We start from the raw sequence: 25,004 nt of genomic DNA on the forward strand, positions 1-25,004 counted from the left end.
ATCTGTTCTTTCATTTGGGCCATATTTCTTTGTCTTGGCAGAACCTTAGGTATTCATCAGGACAGGGAACCCACTTCCCTGCTTTGTGGTGGTGTGTGTGGGGGATGGACCAGAGAGGGAACTATGCCCCATTTTCAGCTCTCGCCCCACTTTCAGTCACCTCCCCCGTTCCCCACAAGCAAATTGGGCTCTCTTGGTGCTGATTCCAGGTGGGTGGGTTTGTGTATGTTCTAGGACCCTTTGTATATCTCTCCAACGAACTCTCCTGTGAGGCTTGGAGTTTCTCCCACCACCTCAACCACCACAGGTTTTTATAGCCAGAGCTTCTGAGGCTTTTGTTCCCCAGCTGGAATCCTGAATTGGGTTGTCTGTCTCACTCCCCAGTTGTTCCTCCCAGTTTATCTGCATGCATATGTGGAATCACCTGGTCCGCCAACTGCTGCCTTGCTGTGCATCCTCTCTGCCCCTCCTACTAGTCTAGATGAATGTTTGTTCTTTAACTCCTTGGTTGTCAGACTTACATACAGTTTGATTTTCTGTCAATTCTGGTGGTTTTTTATTTTTAAATTTGTCGTCCTTTTGGTTGTGTGAGGAAGCAAAACGTATCTACCTACGCCTCCATCTTGGCTGGAAGTCGATAAATGAATAACTTCTGATACTATTATCCAGTATTTATTGTTCAAATTTCTCATTTTCTCATTTATCTTTAAATAGTTTGTTCAACTCAGAATCCAGATGACACATCGTGATTGGAACACTCTCCATTGTGTTTTACTTTCCTTGCCATTTTTGTTGAAGAAGTCAGGTCTTTGTTTCTGTAGAGGTTCCCAGAGTCTGTGTTTGGTTGAATGCTGTCCTGTGGTATAGTTTAACATGTTCTGTTGTCTTGGTTGTTTCCCCCTATTGGTTAGTTTGATCTAGGGGCTTGTTCAGAATTGGTTTATTTTCTTTTTCATATTGGGGAAAGCAAGACTACTTCATTGGTAGTGATGATGTCTTCCATCAGAAGGCACACAACAATTTGTTGTGATGTTAGCAACTGTTGATGTTAGCGCCTAGGAAATTGACTCCTTAGGGCTACCTTTAGATTTTAAAAATCATTAAGAAATTGAGATGTAGCCCTGGCAGGGTAGCTCAGTTGGTTAGAGCATCTTCCCAGTATGCCAAGGTTGTGGGTTTGATCTCTGGTCAGGGCACATACAAGAAGCGACTGATGAATATATAAATAAGTGGAACAACAAATCAATGTTTTCTCTCTCTCTCCCCCTCCCAGTCTCACTCCCCTCACCTCACCTCTCTCCTCCTTCCCTTCCTCTCTCTAAAACCAATAAATAAAAAAATTGAAAAAGAGAAATTGAAATGTAATTCTCATAACATAAAATTTGCTCTTTTAAAATGTATATTTCTGGGTTTTTTTTTTCCCCATCATAGTCACTGTTTTGTAGTCATCATCACGGTCCAATTTCAGAACATTTTTTCATTACCCCACAAATGAACCCAGCTACAAGCGGTTAGTCCCAATCCTCAACATTCCTTGGCAGCCACAGCTTTCTGTCTCTCTGGATTTGCTTATTCTGGACAATTCATCTAAATGGAATTATATATTTTTGTGATTAGCTTTTTAAACTTAAGATGATGTTTTTAAGGTTTCTCTATGTTGTAGCATGTAACAGCCCTTTTTCCTTTTTATGGCTGAACAGTATTCTGTTGTGTGGATAATACCATTATACAATTTGTCCATCATTTGGACATTTGAGTGGTTCTGCTCTTGGGCTTTTGTGAATAATGATGTTAACATTTGTGTGTAAGTTTATTTGAACATATGTTTTCAGTTCTCCTGGGTATTTAGGTAGGACTGGAGGTGCAGGGTTATTTCCAGCTTTTTGAGGAATTCTATATTTTTCTTACTTAAAGAAATAAACCAATAAACACTACAAAGTAGGTGTTTTCTATTACTAAAATTGATGTTTCAGAAATGGATTGTTTTTATGCATATATAAAAATAGTCATTATTGAAAATCATAAAAGAGCAAGTTGAACTTCCTAGTATTTTTAATGAGTTTATATACTAGTTTATCTTTTTCCCATTTTCTTTTTTTTACTGACTTCTTTGAAAACTGCCAGATATCCTCTATTACTTATTAAGATTTTATGTTATAATGCTTTAAATTTTTGTTTAGTAGTTACATTTAGTTACTTTTATTTATTTTGTAAGTTCTTATTTTAGTTTTTAATATTTTAATTATTAAAGTAACACATTTATATGAAAATGAAGGCACAGAAATGTCAAAAAATAGTGACTTTTTGTAATCTTAATCTTCCAGGAACAACTACTGCTATATTTTGGGGTGTATATTTCTATACACATACAACTGTGATTCTCAACTGGGGACAGTTTGCTCTGATGGGACATTTGGCAGTGTCTGGAGAGCTTTTGTTTATTACAGCTGGAGTGGGGGTGCTACTGACATCTAGTGGCGAGAAGTTAGATGCTACTAAACATGCACAGGACAGACCTCCCCCTCCAAAAAAAAATCTAGTCCAAAATAGTGCTGAGGTTAGACATCCTCATTCTGGCTACAGTTGATTTTTGAACAACATAGGCTTGAACTGCGCTGGCCCACTTATGTGGCTTTTTTCAGTAATACACAGTTGGCCTTCTGTATCATTTGGGTTTCACATTTCTGGATTCAGCCAACAGTATTTTCCATTTGCGAATGTGGAGAGCAGACTCTGTGTACAGCTTATGCCATTTTATATAAGGGACTTGAGCATCTATGGATTTCATATCCACAGGGGTGCTGGAACCAATCCAACACTAATACTGAGGGACGACTTAAGTTTTGTGGGAGCCCGAAGTTACATGGGATTTTTAACTGTGCAGGGTCAGTGCCCCCAAGTGCCACATTTTTCAAACGTCAGTTGTAGCCCTGGCCAGGGATTCAGTTGGTTGGAGTGTCATTACGCACAGGTTGCATATACAATACCTAGGTTTCCTGTTGATCTGGGTTAGGGTGTATCTGGGAGGCAAATGATCATATTTCTCTCTCTCCCTTCCTCTCTCTCTAAAATCAGTAAACATATTCTTGGGTGAAGATTTAAAAAAGAAAGGGTCAATTGTATATCTATATGTGTGCCTTTATATAGATCATCTCATATCCATTTATGTCCAATGCTTAGAAAAAAATGCCTGGCATACCTTGACTGGTATGGCTCAGTGGGTTGGCCATGGTCAGGCAAACTGGTCAGGAAAGGTTGTTGGTTAGATTCCCAGTCAGGGTGCATGCCTGGGTGCCCTCCAGGTCCCTGGTTGGGGGCGTGTGAGAGACAGCCATTGGATGTTTCTCCTCTCCTCTTTCTCCCTCCCTCTTCCTCTCTCTAGAAACGAATAAAGCAGTAAGATAACTGTTGCAGTAAATAATTGTTGAATGAATATGTTAATAAGCTCTTGCTGTAATTAAAACTCTTCCATTTCAAAATATATAAATTGACTTCACTTTTAATGCCATTATAATGTTAGGTTTATGAAACCCTATAATTTGTCAAATTAATTTTGCTCAAAATACACATACCCAAATACTAGAGAGCTTATGGCCAAAACAGCTTGTCCCCTACCCATCCTGACCCTCTAGTCCAGCTTTCCAGCAGCGACCACTTTAAAATCTTTATACCAATATTTTCATCCTTATTTTTAAATAATAGAATTATACCCCTGGCTGTGTGGCTCAGTGGATTGAGTGCCAGCCTGCGAACCAAAGGGTTGCTGGTTCAATTCCCAGTCAGGACACATGCCTGGGTTTCAGGCCAGGTCCCTAGTTGGGGGGGAGGGCACACGAGGGGCAACCACACATTGATGTTTCTCTCCCTCCCTTTCTACCCCCCTTTCCCTCTCTAAAAATAAAATCTTCAAAAAAAAAATTAACAACTATACTTGTCTCTGGCAATATTAAATATTACCTTAAATTTCCAGTTACGGCAATTAAAGATTTATCACACTTCTTACATCTCCTTTACCATGTTCCAATATAGGTAATAAAACTAGTTAAATCATTACTTTTGCATTATTATGACCATGGAAATAATAATTTGTGAGTCAAAAAGCATATTGTGTATACTTGCTCTTTACTGTACATTTTTTTGTTTTCCTTAGCGTTATTTATCTCCTTTTTTATTTGCTTATTAGTTTCATATGCATCTATTGCTATTATTTCCTAAAAGCCATACAAATCCATCAGGGTTTTCAAACTTGCAAGCACATCACATAATCTACCAGTTTTGCCTTTTATGTGGAAGGCGTAGAGTTGAGCAGGGAGGACTTGCCCTCCAGAGCTGTTAATTCCCTTGCTCTGATCTAGACTTGTTTTAAGACTTGTTATAAAGTTATTCTGAAACCTCTGTCAGCTGTTCTCTTGTTTGTTACATAGTTACTACTATGAAACTTACCTTTGCTGTTCCTCAGCTGGGATCCCTGCCACCCCTCCCCCCCTTTTTTAAACTGGATTGTATTCCCCATCCGTTCTAGGTTTAGACCTTTGTTTTGCTGAAATATGTTCTGTGTTTCTTGAGAAAAGTTGCATAGGAGGTAAATTTTAGGAACTTTAATCTTTCAAAAATGTCTTTTGTTCTCACACTTATTTGGTAGTTTGGCTGGAGATAAGTTTTCATCAACATTTCAAAGGCATTTATTTCTCTTGTCTTTGAACTTTCAGTGTGGCTTTTGAAGGGTTTGATGCTGTTCTGATTCATGTTCCTTTTTTTGTATGCAAAATTTGTTTTGATATCTTTTGTTTATCTTGGTTTTATTAAACTTTAATAGTGTTAGGCACTGAGAATTCTTCTACTCCATAGGCTAGTGTTTCTCAATGGAGGGCACTGTAGGCATTCAGACAGTACCATTTTTGTGTGGGACTGTGTAGTGCTTGCAGTGCTTTAAGTACCCTGGCTCCCAGGCATTAAATGCCAGTATAAGTCATTAGTTATTAGAACACCTAGAAATCTCCCCAGGCATTTCCAAACACCCCTAGTGGGGAGGCAGTCCTTATCTTCTTTGAGAAGCATTATTGTAGTCCTAAATCCTTAGGGCACTTCTGTTCAGTTGATGAGGGACCGGTTGATACAAAGTTTTTCTTCTGTTTTGTTTTTTCTCTTTTTGGTATGTTTTGTGAGATATTTTTTCCAACTGTATTTTTCAATTCCATTAAATTTGTAAAAGCATTTTCTTGTTTGAAATTTTCAAAAATATGTTTTATTGATTATGCTATTATAATTGTCCCATTTCTCCCCTCTTCCTCCCACATCCCCGCCCCCACCCCCCATAGTTCATGTCCATGGGTCATACATATAAGTTCTTCAGCTTCTACATTTCCTATACAATTCTTACCTTCCCCCTAATTTCTACATACCATTTATGCTACTTATTCTCTGTACCTTCCCCCCTCTCCCCCCCTCCCACTCCCCTGTTGATAACCCTCCATATGATCTCCATTTCTGTGGTTCTGTTCCTGTTCTAGTTGTTTGCTTAGTTTGCTTTTGTTTTTGTTTTAGGGGTGGTTGTTAATAACTGTGAGTTTGTTGTCATTTTACTGTTCATATTTCTGATCTTCTTTTTCTCAGATAAATCCCTTTAACATTTCATAGAATAAGGGCTTGGTGATGATGAACTCCTTTAACTTGACCTTATCTGAGAAGCACTTTATCTTCCCTTCCATTCTAAGTGAAAGCTTTGCTGGATAGAGCAGTCTTGGATGTAGGTCCTTGCCTTTCATGACTTGGAATACTTCTTGCCAGTCCCTTCTTGCCTGTAAGGTCTTTTTGGAGAAATCAGCTGACAGTCTTATGGGAACTCCTTTGTAGGTAACTGTGTCCTTTTCTCTTGCTGCTTCTAAGATTCTCTCCTTCTGTTTAATCCTGGGTAATGTAATTATGATGTGCCTTGGTGTGTTCCTCCTTGGGTCCAACTTCTTTGGGACTCTCTCAGCTTCCTGGACTTCCTGGAAGTCTATTTTCTTTGCTAGATTGGGGAAGTTCTCCTTCATTATTTGTTCAAATAAGTTTTCAATTTTATGCTCTTCCTCTTCTCCTTCTGGTACCCCTATAATTGGGATGTTGGAACGTTTCAAGATGTCCTGGAGGTTCCTAAGACTCTCCTCATGTTTTTGAATTCTTGTTTCTTCATTCTTTTCTGGTTGAATGTTTCTTTTTTCCTTCTGGTCCACACTGTTGATTTGAGTTACAGGTTCCTTCGCATCCCTATTGGTTCCCTGTACATTTTCCTTTGTTTCTCTTAGCATAGCATTCATTTTTTCATCTAATTTGTGACCAAATTCAACCAGTTCTGTGAGCTTTCTGATTACCAGTGTTTTGAACTGTGCATCTTAGGTTGGCTATCTCTTCTTTGCTTAGTTGTATTTTTTGTGGAGCTTTGATCTGTTCTTTCATTTGGACCTTTTTTTGGGGGGGGGTCTTGGTGCACCTGTTACATAAAGGGGCGGAGCCTTAGGTGCTCACCAGGGCGGGGCAACCTACGGTGCTCTGCTGTGATGCTGTACGTGGGGGAGGGGACTGAGAGGGAACAATGGCACTTGCTCCACTCTCTGCCGGTTTTCAGTCACTCCCTCTGCTACCCACAATCAAATTGGGCCCTTTTGGTGCTGCTTCCCAAGTGGGGGGGTTTGTGTACGTTCAAGGCCCCTGTGGGTCTCTCCAATGACCTCTCCTGTGAGGCTGGGAGTCTCTCCCACTGCCACCTCAACCCCCACAGGTGTTTGCAATCAGTGGTTTGAGGCTTTCCCTGTGCTGGAACTCTGGGTTGCCTGGTCTGTCACCTGGTCCACCAGCTGGTGCCTCACCAGCCAGCTGCAGCTTTGCCCACCCCACTCCACACAATCCCCCACCTCGCTGGGTCCGCCAGCCGCCTCCTTGCCGTGAGTCCTCACGTCCTTGCTGCCTGTCTCCACCCCTCCTACTGTCTGGATGAATGTTTCTTCTTTATCTCCTTGGTTGTTGGACTTCCATATAGTTCGATTTTTCTGTCAGTTCTGGTTGTTTTTTGTTTTTAAATTGTTGTCCTTTTTTTGGATGTGCGAGGAGGCACGATGTGTTTACCTACACCTTCATCTTGGCCAAAAGTCTCTTGTTTGAATTTTTAAAAGAAAAGTGTTCTGGTTTTTATTTTTATTTTTGAGCATAGTGTAGTTTTTGTTGAAGTTTTCTGAATTGTTAGTTTCCTCCAAATTTTTTTTTGTTTTTGCTTTTTTCTTACTTAATACTTTACTCAAATGTTGGTGACCATTGACTATATGTTTGATAGCTGTGAGCTTTTTTACCCCTTAAAATTCATTTTTGTTTCCATTAAAAATTGAGTGACTTTTAATCTGCTTTAGCCTTGCCATAGGTTAGTTTTCTTAAATCTTTGTTTGTAATTGGTTGTCTTAGCTTATAATTCTCTGACTTCTTCAGAGACTTCTGTTGATCTTGGCTGTCCATTATTGTAATTAAAACAAAAAATAGCTGTAGAGAAATAGTTTATCACCATTGTGCTGCTCTTTATTTAAAGCCTTTTCCTGCAGGATAATATTCTATCTCTGCTGACCTATTTGGAGTCTGGATTTCTTCAGGTCTTACGTCCGTTCTTTCCACAATTCTCTTTCTTATATCTTCCATTAGTATCTGGTCACTTTCTCCCTAGATTCTTACCATTTTCACCTTAACAGGCTTACATAAACATTAGGTTCTTGACTTTTAAAAGTTCCCTTCTCTAAGCCAGTGGGTATCTCAGACCTTTAGCCTCTGTTGTGTTACCTGATGTAAACAAACAATGGCATATGTTACAAATTTCTTTTGATTTAAATTCAACCTCTAAAGAAGAAGGTGTTTTTTTCTTTAAAAGTAACAATATATCATTTATGCTGTTTTAATACATATAAAATATTATAGCTGACTTTTTCTCCACAATTTTTTTGTTAATCCTCACCTGAGAATATGTTCATTGATTTTCAAACAGAAAGCAAGGGAGAGAAAGAGGAACAGGGAGAGAAACAGAAACATCACCGTGAGGGAGAAACATCAATCAGTTGCCTCCCATATGAGTCCCGAGAGGGGATGGAACCTGCAACCTAGGTACCTGCCTTGCCCAGGGATGGAACCCTCAACCTTTTGGTGTATGGGATGATGCTCTAACCAACTGAGCCACCCAGCCAGGGCTCCACAATTTTTTTTATTGTGTCAAAATTAAGCACCTTAACCATTTTTTAAGTATACATTTCAGTGATGCTAGGTGTATTCATATTGTGCAATCATCACCGCAGAACTCTTTCATCTTCTAAAACTGAAACTCAGTACCCATTAAGCAATAATTATCTATACTCCTGTCCCTCTAGTCCTTGACAACCACCTACAATTCTACCTTCTGTTGCCATGAATTTGCCTAGCCTGGGTACCTCATATAAGTGGGGTCATTCAGTATTTATCTTTTTGTGACAAAACTTTGCTTCTATAAAGCTCCATTCCCTTTCCTATCCTTTGTGTTATTGTCCTACAGATTTCACCTTTGTTGTATACTCATTAATGCATATTCCTAATTACTGCTTAATGCAGTTGTCTTTTAAATCGGATAGGAAAAGAAGTTACAAATATATTTATACTGTCTTTTATAGTTAGCTATGAAGTTACCTGTACTAGTGCTTGTATTTTTCTTTCTTTTTTTTGTTGACACTATTACAGATGCCCCCCACCTTCTTCCCCTCTTCATCCCCCTCCACCCAGCTTCCCACACCCCTCATCCAGCTTTCACCAGATTGCTGTGTGTGTCTATGGGCCATGCATATATGTATATATGTTTTTTGACTAATCTCTTCCAGTCCTCCCTAGTCCTCTCCCCTCAGAGATCTGTCAGTCTCTTCCATGTATCCATGCCTCTGGTTTTATTTTGATTGCCAGTTTATTTTGTTCATTAGATTCCACATATGAGTGAGATCATATGGTATTTATATTTCTCTGTCTTATTTTGCTTAGCATAATCTTCAGGTCCATGCGTGTTGTCACAAAGGGTAAAAATTCCTTCCTTTTTATAGCCATGTAAATATTCCACTGTGTAAATGTACCACAGCTTTTTCATCCACTCATCTACTGATGGGCACTTTGGGTTGTTTCTGTATTTGGGCTATTGTAAATAATGAGGTTATGAACATAGGGGTACCTAAGTTTTTTCTGATTGTTGTTTCTGGATTTTTAGGCTATATTGCCAGAAGTTCAATTGCTGGGTCAAAGGGCAGTTCCATTTTTAATTTTTTTAAGGACATATTTTTCATATGGATTTGAATTACTATTTAGTGTCATTTCTTCCTGGAATGCTTTAGTATTTTTTTTTTTTTTTAGGGCAAAACCTACTGGCAACAAGCTTTCACACTTTTGTTTACCAGGAATGTCTTAATTTCTCCTTCAGTGTTGAAAGGATAGTTTGTTTTGGATGTAGAATTCTTGGTTGACAGTCTGTTTCTTTCACCACTTGAATCTATCATCCCATTGCCTCCATGGTTTCTGATGAGAGATCTACTGTTAATCTCAGGAGGATCCTTTGTGATGAGTCACTTTCTTAACGTTTTTGAGATAATTCTCTTTTTCATTGGTTTTTGACAGTTTGGTGGTAATGTGTGTTGGTCTGGATCTCTGAGTTTAACCTACTTGAAATTTATCAAGCATCGTAGATGTGCCTATTAATGTTTTTCAAATATTTTGTCCTCCCTCCTCCTTACCATTTTATGTATGTTGGTGTTATGAAGGGTGTCTGTCCTACAAGTTTTTAAGGCTGTGTTCATTTTTCTTCATTCTTTATTCTTCCCATTCCCCAAACTGGCTAATCTTAATTGACCCATCTTTAAGGTTGCTATGTTTCTGTCTGCATACTTACTGTTGTGCCCCTCTACTGAATTTTTTCATTTTGGTTATATATTTCTCAAACTCTATAATTTCTGTTTGATCTTTTTAAAAAATAATTTTTGTGTCTATTGTTATTCTCACTTGGTGAGACATCATACTCATACTCTTTTGGTTCTTCAGAGGTGGTTTTCTTTAGTTATTTTAACATATTTAAAATAGTTGATTTAAAGTCTTAGTCTGCTAAGTTCAGTGTTGGGCTTTCTCAGGGACAGTTCATATTGACTTCCCTTCTTCGTGTATACACCATAGTTTCTTTTCATGTGTCATTTTTTTGTTGTTGAAAACTGGATATTTTAAATAATGTAGCAACTGTAGAAATTGGATTCTCTCTTCCCCAGGATTATTTATTTTTCTATTATTGTTTGTTGCAACTTTTTGGAACTAACAGTATAAAGTATGCAGGGGGTTTTTTTGGCATGTGGTTACTGAAATTTCTGTTCAGCTAGCTTACTGGTTAGGCTAATGAATAGGCAGAGATTTCCTTGAATACCTGGAACATGTAAGTCTTCCAGTCTTTCCCAAGGGGGGCCTCTATATGTGTGTTGGGACATGTGCTCAAGACACAGCCAGACAGTTTACACAGTTCTGTCTTAACTTCTTTTCCTGCTTGTTCAGAGCCTAAGGTTATCCAGGAGCAAGAGTTTAAGGCCTTTGCAGGTCTTTCGGGAGCGTGTATACAGGTTATGCCTGCATGTGGCCTTTTAGATTTCCAGGAATATGTTGGAGCTTTCCAGAGTTTCCATGGACATATCATTCCCCAGCTTTTCCTTTTAAGGTTTTTCATTATCCTATCATTTGCCCCCCAAATTGTCCATTACCTTGGTCAGTCAAAATGTTTGACAGTTGCCTCTGATTGTTTTTCACCAAAGCATCCAGAGAAAAGGCTGTTGGTACTGGATGAACTCAGAATCAGGTCAGATAAAGATAGCTTTGTTAACTAGGGTTTCTCAGGGAGCCAGTAGACATTGCAAATAATGACAGTTTTATGGGAATGGGACTTTTAAGGAGCTCCAGCTCTGTTCTGTCCCCTCTGGTGGCTCTTGATTTTTCACTGTGATTGCAGGCTGTTGGTTTTTACAGCTACATGGAACTGGGATAGAGTAGGAGAGAAATATGGCAAATTAAAACCTCACAAAGCTTGCTGCTTTTACTGAGATTCAGCCATATTTGTTTGAATAAACACTCCCCAGATTTCTTCAGTTCTTTGTAATTTCTAGAGCTCTGAAAAAGTTGATTCTTACAACTTTTGCCAGTGTTCTCATTGCCTTTATGAAGGGGAGAATTTCAGAGGTCTGTACTCTGGCATTGTAGCTGATGAGAGTAACACTAGCAGTTAATAAAGACTTGTGGGTTTGTTCTCCAAGTTCAGGCGACTGAAGGGAACCTGGGGGCTAAGGATTTTCAGGTTAATCAACCATTCCCCATCTTCTTTTTTCAGGGTTCCAGTTATTTCCCTTTTCCCATGGAAGACTTGGCATAGCAGGCCTGTCCAGATTGAGAATTTAACTTTCTTTGGAGCTCTGCCATTCTTGTGATTCAAGTTCTGGTCCTTAGCCTTTGTGGCCTCCTGCTGCTAGAGATGAGTTGTGTGTGTCTGTTTGTTACCAAAGAACCTTCTGGCTTTCACACTTAGCTTATAATTCTCTATTACTCACTTTCACCTCTTGTTATATTTCTCCAAAGGGTCCACTGCCTTTGGCAACAATAACCAATTTTATGGTCCTTTATATTTCCCAAATGACAAATACATTGGTCCTTCTAGTGCAGGGGTCTGCAGACTGTGGTTTGAGGGCCAAATCCAGTCCCAGGCCTGCCTGTTTTGGTAATGCCCCATTACAGGTATGAAATACTAATCTGGTTCTTTTAAAAAGTATGGACAACTGTACTTGAACAACAAAAGAAAAAAAAATTAAAAGTTTGCCAACTTGTGTATTTCCTTCCATTGCAAAACTACCCAGTTTACCAGCAATGAAAGTTTTAACAGTTATACTGTTGCTTCTGCTAGGGGCTCACCACCAGTGATAGGGTTCTCTGCCTGCTGGGTGGTTAGGTGGATAGTGACCCAACTCCAAAACTTCATGTTAGAGCCTTCTTTCTTAAACCATCCTCTTCACCAGTGGCTGCTAATTCGGTTCCCTGGGGAAGCTGAGATGGTGATTAGTGGACAGAAGTTTATTAGGGAATGTTCAAAGGATCAACATCTGTGGAAGTAATGGAGGGGAATCAGAAGAGATAAATTGGGTTGTAATGTAGTATCAAAAAAACCCCCCAGTTGACTTCGTGGGGAACTTTAAAGCTGAGATAACCTTCCAAGTTGTCCAAAGTTGTGGCAAAGTGCTTGGCCCTTATGGCCCTGTTTTGATTAGTTGCTCAATGAAGGCCACTTGGACAGGCAGCTCTCTTCAGCTGAGTGGTGCCTGAAAAGGCCCGACAGGTGAAGGCTGTTTCCCAGCAACAATCCCAGCCGCTGGGCAATAAATCCTTCATTTCTGAAGAAGGATCTGGATAGCACATCAGTGTCTGCTACATACAGGTTTATCTGAGTTGTTTTAATTACACTTTTTTTCTTAAAATACTTTTTTTAATTGTGATTTTCTTCTTTTTTAAAAAATGATCCTCACCCAAGAGGGAAACATCGATCTGTTGACTCCTGTATGCGCCCCAACCAGGGATTGAACCCTCAACCTAGGTATGTGTCCTGACTGGGAATCAAACCTATAACCTTTTGGTGCATGGGACGACGCTCCAACCAACAGAGCCACCTGACCAGGGCATGATTTTCTTCTTCAATGAATCAATTTTTCTCATGAGAAAGCTGTTAAATATAATTCTCTCAAGCTCTGTACAGTTCTTCCTAAGGCAAACTGAGTTGTTTTAGATTTGGTATGTGTAAATAATTAGTTAACCATTTTAATACCAGGAATGTCATTATAGAAGCCTGAGAATGCTAATCATAGGGATTAAAATTTACAGCTGATAGGTCTTGAAAAGACATCTAGTTCAGTCCTCTCATTTGACAAATGAGGAGGCTGAGAAGAGAGAAAGGGTTGTGGAGCCAGTTCATGACAAGTAAGGATTAAAATGTAGGCTTCTAAACCTCCAGGCTAGTGTACTTTTTTATCAACACTCCTTAACTTAGTTTCTTATAATTTCTAAGAAGAGAGTTATTAGGGTCCCGAAACTAAACAAGAGTTGTTATGGCCTTTAAAGTCACCCTGTTGCTCCTTGGGACAGTGTTAAACAATATATACATGCTTCAATACCAACGGTGATAATAATAAAGGCAACTTCTGGACTCCATCATTTTCATCACCCCTGAAATTATTTTGGACAGGTGAATTTGATTTATTTTTAACCTTCCTGAAAGACGATTCCACACATATCTTTGGAAACTTCTTCCTGATGACTGTGAGTTATTAGACAATGGAAACTTCACTGTTTGTTTGCTGGCAGGATTATATAATGAACATGATTTTCAAATGATGTCTGAAAGTGCTCTAGGATTTAAAAATTTAGTATCAGTGATAGATTATCTTAAATATGTTTTGGATCATCTGAATTGTAATTGAATACAGTCACTTGACTCAGGTTAGAATTTACATTTATTTTTGGTAGTGCCAAGTATATACAGTTTTGATCATTGGGGACTAGTATTAAGGGAAAAAGGAGAGGTAATTTTAATTAATAAGATCATTTGAGTTACGTGCAGACCAAATGATTTTATAGCACGTGGAATTAATGTTTTGTAACAATGTGAGACAGAAAAACATGCCTGAGGTGTTTGGTAGTTAGTACAGGTATTCCAAACTTAAAGGAAGCTTACAGTGGTTAAGTTAGTTCCATTTTCATGTTATGAGCAGAGATTTAAATTCAGCAAAATTGCACTATCCATTCTTTTGAGTGTTTTTGTTAAATTGAATTTTGTTTGGACGTTTTGTATGAAAGATATGCATAAAATTACTTAGTTTTATGTTTGCATAGGTTTAAGCAATGTTAGGATAAAAATTTATGTAAACATTACAAACTGTAGGAACACTTTTTTATATTGAAATTGAGAATCTGTGTCTCTAGAATTCTGAGTTGAAGGGGTTGATGTAGACCATCTAGGGTACCTACCTAAGGTATATGAAAGTAATAATGAATGCCAGTCATATTTTGTGTGTGTGTGTGTGTGTGTGTGTGTAGGCAAAGAAGGAGGAAGGGGAAAATTCTTGTGTAGGCGAAAAATATTTTAAGTTATCATAATAGGAGTTAGGTTATTCTGTATAAAGTACTTGATGACATCAACTACCAGGAGGAAGTTTTGATAATTTCAATCTTTTAAGAGTCATTCTACTTCTTATGTTATAGTGAATGTGCCTTTTGAATGTGCTTAATTCTTGAAAAAAAAATTCTGACATGGGAATGAAATTATAAGAGTCCATTGATGGATGAATGGATAAGTGAAATAAGACAGGGAAAAACAAATACTATATGATCTCAGTTATTGTGTAGCATTTAAGAAGGAAAAAAACCCCATCAGTCTTGTGGTTGCCAGAGGTTGAGGGTGGGTGAGGGAGAGTTGGAAGAAGGTGGTCAAAAGGTACAAACTTCAGTTACAAGATAAATTAGTAGCGGGGACATAATGTACACCATGATGACTGTAGCTAACACTGCTGTATGATATATAGGAAAGTGGTAGAGAGGGTATATCCTAAGAGTTCTCATCACAAGGATAAATTTTAAACATATTTTATCTACATGAGAAAATAGAAGTTAGCTGAGCCTAGTGTGCTAATCATTTCACAGGTAATGTAAATCCAGCCATCATGCTGCGTCCCTTAAACGTGTATGTCAATTACCTCTCCGTAAAACTGGGAAAAAAACTTTGTATTGACTCTTGTAATAAAAATCCTCCTAATTTGTTTTGTAAGTTGAAAGTCTGGCAGAATGCCATTAGTAGAATTTAAGTAAGTATGTATTATGGATTAATCATGATCTACCTGGTAAGATCTACTTGGTAACTCCAATAATTATTAGATGCCTCTTTGGGTCAGACACTACTTGTAGTTTACTCACTTTCTAATAGAATATAAGTGTGAATAAAAATGAATTGAGCTGAGTACTAATAAAAGTTTTGAATGGGTCTTTACTCTTGAGAAGATACTTCACTAATTTTAATTTATAATCTTAATAAGACATTATTTATGAACATAAGTTTTCTTCTAATTATCATATATCTGCATATGTTTAAGCCTTCCACAGGTTTGGGGTTTTTTTTAATTCCTTACTTCCCTTATTCTTTCCTGACCTGCAGTTTCCAGACATTGTTCTAAATGCTTGGGATATAACTCTGAGCTAAATCGTCAAATATCCCTACTGCAGTGGAACTTAGATTCTTGTGGGGTTGGGGGTGTGGAGGAAGGGTGGGAGGAGACCAACAATACATAAATAACTTATTGAGAAATTACATGAATAAGTAAGAAAATATTGTTATAAAGTGATGAGTTGTGATAAAAAGAATTAGTACAGGAGGGTAAGGGGATTAGGAGTATATATGGGATGTGCAGCAGTTTGTAACTTTTAAAGCAGTGTTTAGGATAGCTCTCATTGAGACGATGGCATTTGAGCAAAGATCTGGCAAAACAGTTACATGAATATGTGTGGAGGAAGAATTCACTGGCATTGCAAATAGCTAGTGCACAGCCTCAAGGCAAGTGGAATTGCACATTATTTGTCTTTTTGTGGCTGGCTTATTTCACTTATAATGGTTTTTCCTTTTCAAGGCTGAATAATATTCCACTGTATACACATACTGCAGTTTGTTTATCCATTCATCTGTGATGGGTTGTCATACTACTTTGCTATTGTGAATAGTGCTACTAGGAATATGGGTGTGCAAATATCTCTTTTGTACTGTGCTTTCAATTTTTTTTGGATATATACCTAGAGGTGGAATTGCTGGATCATGATAATCATATTTTTAATTTTTTGAGGAACTACCATACTGTTTTCCATAGTGCCTGCACAACTTTACATTCTCATCAAGAGTTCCCAAGGGTTTCAGTATCTCTCTATCTCTTTATTAATTCCTTTCTGTTTTTTTTTTTATAGTAACCCATATGGATGTGAGGTGATATTTCATTGTGGTTTTGATTTCCATAATGATATGTCATGTTAGAACATCTTTTCATATGCCCCCTGGCTGTTTGTATTGTCATCTTTGGGTGATAAATGTTTTTTCAAATTTTTTTCTCATTTTTAGTTGTTTTTTGTTGTTGTTGTTGTTACTGAGCTTTCCCTGTACTATTATCTCCATTGTTCAAGAATGACAAAAGGGTTCATAAACATTTTTAGTGTCTGTACATTATATTACATATACTGATATATGCAAATACAGTTTGTTAGTGGTATTTTCTAATAAGCCCTTTCACGGTGTGGCTTCTGCTAACCTTCCAGTTTTATCTTGTATCTCTTATATCTCTTCTCATTTTGTTCCCCTTCCCCTCAAAGATATATAGGCATACCTTGGAGATGTTGCAGGTTTGCTTCCAGAAAGCAAGCATTGCAATAAAGCAAGTCGTAATCTTTTTGATGGTGGAGGGTCTTGCCTTCAGTTTGTTTGTTTGTTTAGATTTTATTTATTTTTAGAGAGCAGGGAGGGGAGGGAGAAAAAGGGAGAGAAACTTTGATGCAAGAGAAAAACAGTGGTCAGTTGCCTCTGGCATGCACCCTTGCCGGGGACCTAACCCACAGCCCAGGTGTGTGCCCTGATTGGGAACTGAACCGGCAACCTATTTCTTTGTGGAATGACGCCCAACCAACTGAGCCACACTGGCCAGGGCTTGCCTTCAATTAAAAAAAAAAAATACAGCATCTATGAAGTTCAGTAAAGTGAAGAGCAGTACAATGAGGTATGCCTGTAAAGTTCCAGTCACACTTTGTTTCCCTAAACTGGTAAAGTTAGTGTATCCTCTTTGCCCTTCAGGCCTTTGCACATGTTGTTTTCTACACATGGAACACTTCCTCCCCTGTTTGAATTGTCCTTCACTCCTCTTTAGTTAAATAAAGCTTAGCTGTCATTTTTTTTCTGGGAAACCATCTTTAAGCCTGCCAATGTAAATTAGGTTCTTTTCCTAAGTGGTTAAATGTTCCTTTATCATAACATTTATGAAGCTGCATTGTACATGCCTGCTCTGTTTGCTATCTTTCCTATAGCAGGCTATAAACTCTGTGAGAGTAGGGATTATATTTGCCCTGTGCATATTGTATCCCCAGAGCAGTAGGAGGCATTCAATAAATAATTGTTGCAAGAATGAACATCAGTACTAATATTATTTCAACATTAATATGTGCAGTGCACTCTGAGTGATACAAAGTTGAACACAAGTTCTTTTGATTAGCAAATATTCGGCCCTGTCCAAAAGGTCCATGAAGACATTTGGTCCTCACCAAAAGATCCATGGAGATATTTGTTCCATAGTTCACATAAATTCTGCTCTGCAATCCTGCTAATTTTGAAGCCTGACTCGTATACCTAGTCCCATGTTTCATTGCTGGCTAGGCTACCCAAGCAAGAAGAGTGGCTATTGGCAGTATAGCCACTACACAATTATTGGACCAGAAAACATGATAGCAATTTTAATATTGTAATCTGCTAAACCAGAAGTGAAATCAGTGTTATATAAACCAAGAGACGTCTCCAGAGTATGGACGTTTTGGACAGGACCAAACACCCTGCAATGGTTCCTTTATTCAGGCAGTTTAAAATCTAACGGAGGAGAAAGGAGTTTCCTCTTCCTTAGTCCTACTCCACATCACATTTTTTCTTTAATCCTCACCCAAGAATATGTTTATTGATTTTTGGAGAGAGGAAGGGAAGTAGAGAGAAACATCAATCAGTTACCACCTATTTGCGTCCTGATTGGGGATTGAACTTGCAATGTAGGTATGTGACCTGACTGGGAATTGAACCCTCAACCTTTTGGTGTATGGGACGATGGTCCAGCCAGCTGAGCCACCATTCAGGGCTCTGTCACCTTTTAATAGTGAGAACTGCAGGCTGCTAAAAGATGAACTAAAGCATGTTAAAAATTTTAAGGGTTTATTTAAGCAAAAATTGATCACGAATTGAGCAGCAACAAACCAGAAGCTGTTAGGAGCCCTCCACGAACAGAAGACAGGAAATACTTAAAGAGAAGAGGGAGATGCAGAGCTGTTGAATTACTTGATTGACTATAGCTTAAGTGGAAAGTGGAAAGTGTAGTTGGCTGTGATTAGTTATCCTTAGGTTTTGGTTTGTTAACCTTGAGGCATTACATACAGACTTAGGTTTTGGGTTGCTTATGTAGGCTACTAAGTCATTAAAGCCAGCTCAGTCTAATGGCCTCCTTGTTTATTTTAACAAGGCTATGTGATGTGATCATATCTGGTCAAAAGCTGATGAAAATAGAGCCTAGAAATACTACTGACTTAATCCTGAAGCAGCTAATTAGATAGTGGTTAGTGTCTTCTGTTAGGGGTAAGATAAGTCATAATTATCTTAATCCCAATTACTTCCTTTTTCATTACTGTCACAGATGAAATCTGTGCAGTGTCACTTTTAGGGAGCCAGCTAAGGTCACACTTTCTGGTATTCTTATATACTTACAGGCTAAGGAACGTCCTTTCTCTCTTTTTAAATCAAGTGTATGGTATCTTAAGAGCCACAGCACCCCTGAAAGCCCCTGGTAAGAGTAGTCTGATATGCTGTCACATTACTTCCGGTTAGCTCCTTGGCTGTTGAGTCTGGATTGTTGGTTTTGGTTTCTTTGTTTTGTTTTAAACTGTGTACAAAATATATAACTCCTTTCTTAGTTTATAATCTCTTGTCCTGTGCCAACTCCAATTTCAGGAGTAACTTACCAAGTTTTGTATTGTGTTATATGGCTTATGATAAAACTATAAACAAACATAAGTCATAACATGGATCATCATTACATATGTTTATGTAAAGCTCTGAAGGATTTTCTTTGATGGAGTATTTTCCTTTTTTTTTTAAGTGTATGAAACTGTTAACAGCCAGTACTAAAGATCAAGTATCTTATCATCTTTTATAAATAATAAACAATAGTCTCCCTGAATTGCATTCAGTTGTTAAAGAGTTGAAGGTAGTTCCGTAAAAAAGAAACACATTGTAGGAATTTCTGTGTGCCTGGTTCTCATCTGTTCATATTAGTAAGTATCCATTACTTTTAAAGTGTACAACACATTAAGCTATTGCACTAGCAGTATACTCCATTTAATTGTTATATTTATGTATGGTTTTAACATCACTAATAAGAAATCAGGTGAATAATTTTTCTTTTAGATATTTAAAAGCCATCCTTCTCAAAAAGATAATGGTTACTTATTAGCAACTAAGTTTTACTTGTTATTAAGGATTTTTCATGAAGAGGTGTGAATTTAAAAGTTTTTATAGGTCTTTCTTGTGGGAAGATGTTACTGAATTCTAGGGAAATAAAGTCCAGGGCATCTGGTCATATTGATGGCTGTGGTAGCTCTGGACCAAATCAGAGACGTCCTATTTTGGGGAAACTTTCAATAAGTAATAGTGTCTAATGGGCTTTTAAAGGGCATTTCCAAAAAACATTATTGTTTTATTCATTGACTTTCTTGAGGTTAGTTAAATATACTCATATATCAGGAATTATGTTCAGGTTTTTTCTTCCCTTGGAAATTTAAAAATTTTGGTTAAATAACTGTACTTGGATAGGATTTAGTATTATAACAAAAATGTGGGTACAAACACTTAACTCTTAAATTATGATTCTTTTGGCTTATTCATGCTCAGTTTCTTAAATGTCTTAAATATATTCTTAATTTTGATCATTAATGTAGTGAATTAACAGACTAGATAAATAGAATTTCTGGGATCACAAACATTCTTATTGAACCAAAGTGAAAATTTCCTTTATGCTTATAAAAAACCTACATTTTAGAAAAGAATGTAAGAATGTATCATAGATGAATTCAGTAGTTCTGGGTTTGTGATTCAGCTGCACATTGTATCTATAGAATAGTCATTCCCATATTTTACAGTTGAGAAAACTGAGAAACTGTAATTATTATTTCATTCATTCATTAAGCAACAAATACTAAGTTTTTACATATGCCAGGCACTGTTCTGGGTAATAGGAATATATCAGTGAACAAAAGACAAATATTCATACTTTTATGGAATTACATTCTAGTAGTATTTGTCTAATTAGTAGTAAAACAAGGACAATTGATTTGCTTTAGTATTCTAGTGTTCTTAGTATGAAATTGGGCTGGCAAGTATTTTTCATCCTGCTTGCCAATTCAAATAATCTTATTATGGCTACCTGGAGCCTACGTTATGTTAAGAACTCCTTTCTAGCTCTGAGGCAAAGTTACTGATGTGTGCTTTTGGTTTGGGAGGGGAGCTGGTAGCATCCTGAGATTGTCAACCCTGCCCATATCTCTGTGGCTGGTTTTCTTTCCCCATTCTTTTAAGTGGCTTTTTATCATTAGGTTTGTTAACAGGAGGAGGTACTGTGGAGTGAGACTTCGTGGTTCAAGTTTTATTGCCTCCACTGCCATTCTTGTAATACTGACCAAGTTACTTAACCTCTTTGGCTCTTGAGTGAAAGTGAGGGAAATAATACCAAATCAAAGGAGCATTGTGTGGAGTAAATAAATGCACACACTTAAATACTTAAAACTGTGTTTGGCAGGTAGCATACCTGCCAAGTATTTGTGATGTTTATTCTTCCACCTTTTCATTTACAATTCTGAAGTGAAAAGTTCTGGAAATTAAAAGGTTTCTGCTAACTTTTGGATGGCAGAAACTTTATCTGAAGTCACTTGAGGCTATTAATCATCTTTATCACATTTGCTGAAAACTCATATTTGTTTGATTTTGTTGCTGCCACAATTTGCATTGGATGAGGTGTTATGTAAAATGTGGTATATGCACTTTACTAATAATTTCCAGGTGGCGTGATCATGGGGAAGCAAAAGAAAACAAGGAAATATACGACTGTGAAGCAAATGCTTAGTCTGAGAGATCAGAGGCTCGTGAGATAGTCAAATGTATAACATCTGCATAGCTGCTGAGTTGAGTACACTGGTGAATGGGATGGGAATTGAACATCTAAGTGTTCACCTCGTTCCACCCTTTTATTATACTTTATCTACCACATTGTATTTAAGCTTCCTAATAGTTCTGTGAATAAAGAAAAGGATGGGTGAAAACCTAAAAAGAAAGAAAAGAAAGATCCTAGTGCTCTCAAGGAAAGAGAAGTCTCCCAATACTCTTCCTGCCCATTCTTCCAATATAACACACAGCTGGGCCCACCTTACCACATCCTGGTTGATACCAACTTTATCAACTTTTCCATCAAGGCTAAACTGGACTTAGTGCAGTCAGTGATGGACTGTCTCTATGCGAAGTGTATATACCTTGTATAACTGACTGGGTGATGGCTGAAATTGAGAAATTGGGGCAGACGTATCAAGTGCCTCTAAGGATCGCCAAGGATCCAAGATATGAACAATTACCATACACACCCAAAGGAACCTATGCAGATGACTGTTTAGTACAGAGTAACTCAGCACAAGTGTTACATTGTGACCACAGTTGACTGGGACCTTAAAGGAAGAATCAGGAAGATCCCTGGAGTTCCCATCATGTACCTTTCTAATCATAGGTACACCATTGAGCAGATGCCAGATGATTATGGAGCCCCTCAGTTCTAAGGATAAGGATGAAGTTCCTCTGCTTTTCTTCAACTAACTTTCTCTGTTGTCAGTTTATTAAACGTGCTACAAAATGAGTTGTTACTGCTCCACTCACCCATTTGCTCTGTTACGAGCTAAGTATGGCTAAATACACTCACTTTTTGATGTTGCTTTGAAAAATAAAATAGTAATTTCCAGAACATATTTGGCCTAAAGGATGGCCAAAAGGAAGTGAAGGAATGTGGACTGCTACTAGTGAAAATCACATTACATAACTGTACTAAAAATGCTTAGAGTTTTAAGAGACAGAGTAATAAGTTAATCTGTTGTTCTGAAAACTTGCTTGTGAAGTTATTTTTTACTTGTAATTTGTTCTCACATCCAAGTACTACCCAGGCCCAACCCTGCTTAGCTTCAGAAATCAGAGATCGGGTGCATTAGGGCGGTATGGCTATAGACTATAATTTATTTATTTTTATTATAAAATTTGTAGTATCTTTTGGGGCTTAAGAAATGGTTTCAAGAAACATACCATTAAGTTTGCCCTCCAATAACAAGAAAGATGGTTTTTCCCCTCTAACTGTAAAGAGCTGTGAAAACCATTTTGTTATTTTTTGATAAAACAGTAATCTTTCATTTAGTCAATGTTTTTGTTATTGGCTTCCACAAAGAATCAATCTTGTCAGCAGAAAAAAAACAAATAAAAGCTGAAAGTCACTTATATAAAAGGCTTTACTGAATAGTTTTTTAAAAATTTATACCTGCCCATTGTCCAAAAATAATTTTATTCTTTTTACAAAGATACATAAATAACAATAAAATATATTAGAAGTAGCAGAGTACATTTATTCTTAGCTTAGACATAACTTGATTGGTTTAAAGCAAACCAATTATTGCCATGTAAAATGACGTTGGGATTTTAGAGAAGGGTGCTGGTGTTTTTATTAAATTTGTAAAATTAAGTTTTTGTTATAAATGGAAGAGATAAAATAAAATAAAGGTTTTATTTGCATCTGGAGGTCTTAGCATTTTGTTGGTATATCTCTTTTCCCTGCAATTCTTAACTAGCTATAAAACTGGAAAATGAAAATTTTTACAAGCTATTTCCAAGCAGATTTATTATTATTATTTTTAATGTTTAATTTTTTTTGAGGACCCACCAAATTTTTCTACAGTGGGTGCATCATTTTACATTCCCACTAGCAAGGCAGGGGGAATGCCCATTTCTCCATGTCCTTGCCAACACTTAACTATTTTCCACTTTTTCAGTAGTAGCCATCCTAATGGGCATAAAGTGTCATCTTATTGTGTTGCCTTTTTTTTTTTAACTTTTTATTGAACTCACTGGGATGACATTGATTAGTAAAATAGGTTTCAGGTGTATAGTTCTATAACACATCATCTGTATATTGTACTGTGTGTTCACCACCCCAAGTCAACTCCTTCCATCACCATTTATTCCCCTTATGTCCTTTTCTACCTCTCCTCCTCCCGCCGTCCTTTGCCTGTGGTCATCACCATACTGTTGTCTGTGTCTGTGAATTTGTTGGGGGGTTTTTCCCCCCTTAATCCCTTCACCTTTTCTACCCAGTCTCCCAACCCTTTCTCCCCTCTGACACCTGACCATCTGTTCTTTATGAATCTGTTTCTATTTTGTTAGTTTATTTTGTTCATTAAATTCCATATGTAATTGAAATCATATGGTACTTGTCTTTCTTTGGCTGGCTTATTTCACTTAGCATAAGGCTGTCCAGGTCCATCCATGCTGTTGGAAAGAGTAAGATTTCCTTCTTTTACAACCAAGTAATATTCCATTGTATAAATGTACCATGCTTTTTTTCTGTTTTTGATTCCAGAAAGAGAGGAAGGGGGTGGGGGTTGGGGGATAGGGACAGATGGAGGAGAGGAGATAGAGAGGAGAGAAACACCAACCGCATGCCTCCTGTCTGAGCCTCAATCTGGGACCCTACTCGAAGTCTAGGCTTGTGCCTTGACTGTGAATCTAACAAGACCTATGCTCCAATCAACTGAGCCACACCAACGGCCAGGGCCGTACCACAGCTTTTTTTATCCCCTCATCTGCTTGGGCTGCTCCCAAATCTTGGCTATTGTAAATAATGCTCCACTGAACATAGGAGTGTATATATTCTTTTGAATCAGTGTTGCAGTTTCTTCAGATGTATTCTCAGAAGTGGGATGGTGGTGTGTCAAAAGGTAGTTCCATCTTTAATTTTTTGAGGTATCTCCATACTGCTTTTCACAGTGGCTGCACCAGTCTGCATTCCCACCAACAGTACAAAAGGATTCCACTTTCTTCATATCCTCTCCAGCACTTGTTTTTTGTTGATGTATTGATGATAGCCATTCTGATAGGTGTGGTGTTTATTATTCTTGAAAAGAGTATGCCTTTTGCGTGCACCTTAAGTGGGAAGCTGGCTGTGCTTGCGTTACTAGATGATTATTACAAACATTTCTGTGCAGTGAATTGACACACTGAATTATGAGGCTAAATGTGTGTGTTTTTAAAATCTAAGTTCCTCGATTCTATTAATTAGCTAGGTTTTGAAACCTTTGTATAATACAAATTTTTTGTAGTTTTATATAAAACGTGAGTGGGCCACCTGACTGTATATTTATAGCTGAATCTTGCTTAACCTGCAGTATTTAAGTGCTTCACGTGTATAATTTTAGTTGACCATAAAGGGGAGAGGGTACTAACATTTGTTAATAGCCTACTGTTTTCAATAGTGGAGTTAAGAATTTCTTAGTTGCTGTATCCTGATTTTGTTTTAAATTTGCTTTCAAACCTAAAGTATTTAACACTTTTTTGTTAATTCAAGTTTGTTCTGTATTGGTGGTGTAATTTCTAAATATTTCTTAGTTTTTCAAAAAGTTCTAAAGAAAGTCTTAAAATCATTAAGTAAAACAAAACTCACCTGTATCTGGTATTTGCATTTAGTTTAAATTTTGTTTAAAGTAAAATCAATTTTGTTAAGTAATTCTTTGTCTTAAGCAAAGAAATTATCTTAGAAACATTGGAAACTACAGTAATTGTGAAATGTTAGGCTGTTATTAGCTGAATCAGTGTTGTTTTGCACTGGTGACCTCTAGTGGCCTTGCAATAAAGCGATCTGTCAATACCAGGTAATATTTTTTAGATTCTCATGTTATACACACATGCTCATTGTTCAGTAATCTCAGGTGATAAATAAAATATGGTCCTGATGAGTACCTTTACCTGTATTAAAAGGAAGAAAACTTACTTTACAAATCAATAATAAGATTTGTTAATCTGAATTAACTGAGATTGGATATGGAAACAAGTTTATAAAAGTTCATTTTTGCCC

The 25,004-nt window shown here is 37.4% G+C and overlaps 1 protein-coding gene and 1 pseudogene across 2 annotated transcripts in view; both read left to right on the top strand.

Moving 5' to 3' along the window:
- STRN3 (striatin 3) overlaps nt 1-25,004 on the top strand; it is a 112,833-nt gene that overhangs the window by 8,174 nt on the left and 79,655 nt on the right. The gene's annotated exons all lie outside the window — the stretch shown is intronic.
- Nucleotides 19,875-21,953, top strand: LOC112296545 (rRNA-processing protein FCF1 homolog; annotated as a pseudogene).

The sequence above is a fragment of the Desmodus rotundus genome, chromosome 7 (assembly GCF_022682495.2).
Source record: "Desmodus rotundus isolate HL8 chromosome 7, HLdesRot8A.1, whole genome shotgun sequence".
In the NCBI taxonomy this organism is placed as follows: domain Eukaryota; kingdom Metazoa; phylum Chordata; class Mammalia; order Chiroptera; family Phyllostomidae; genus Desmodus; species Desmodus rotundus.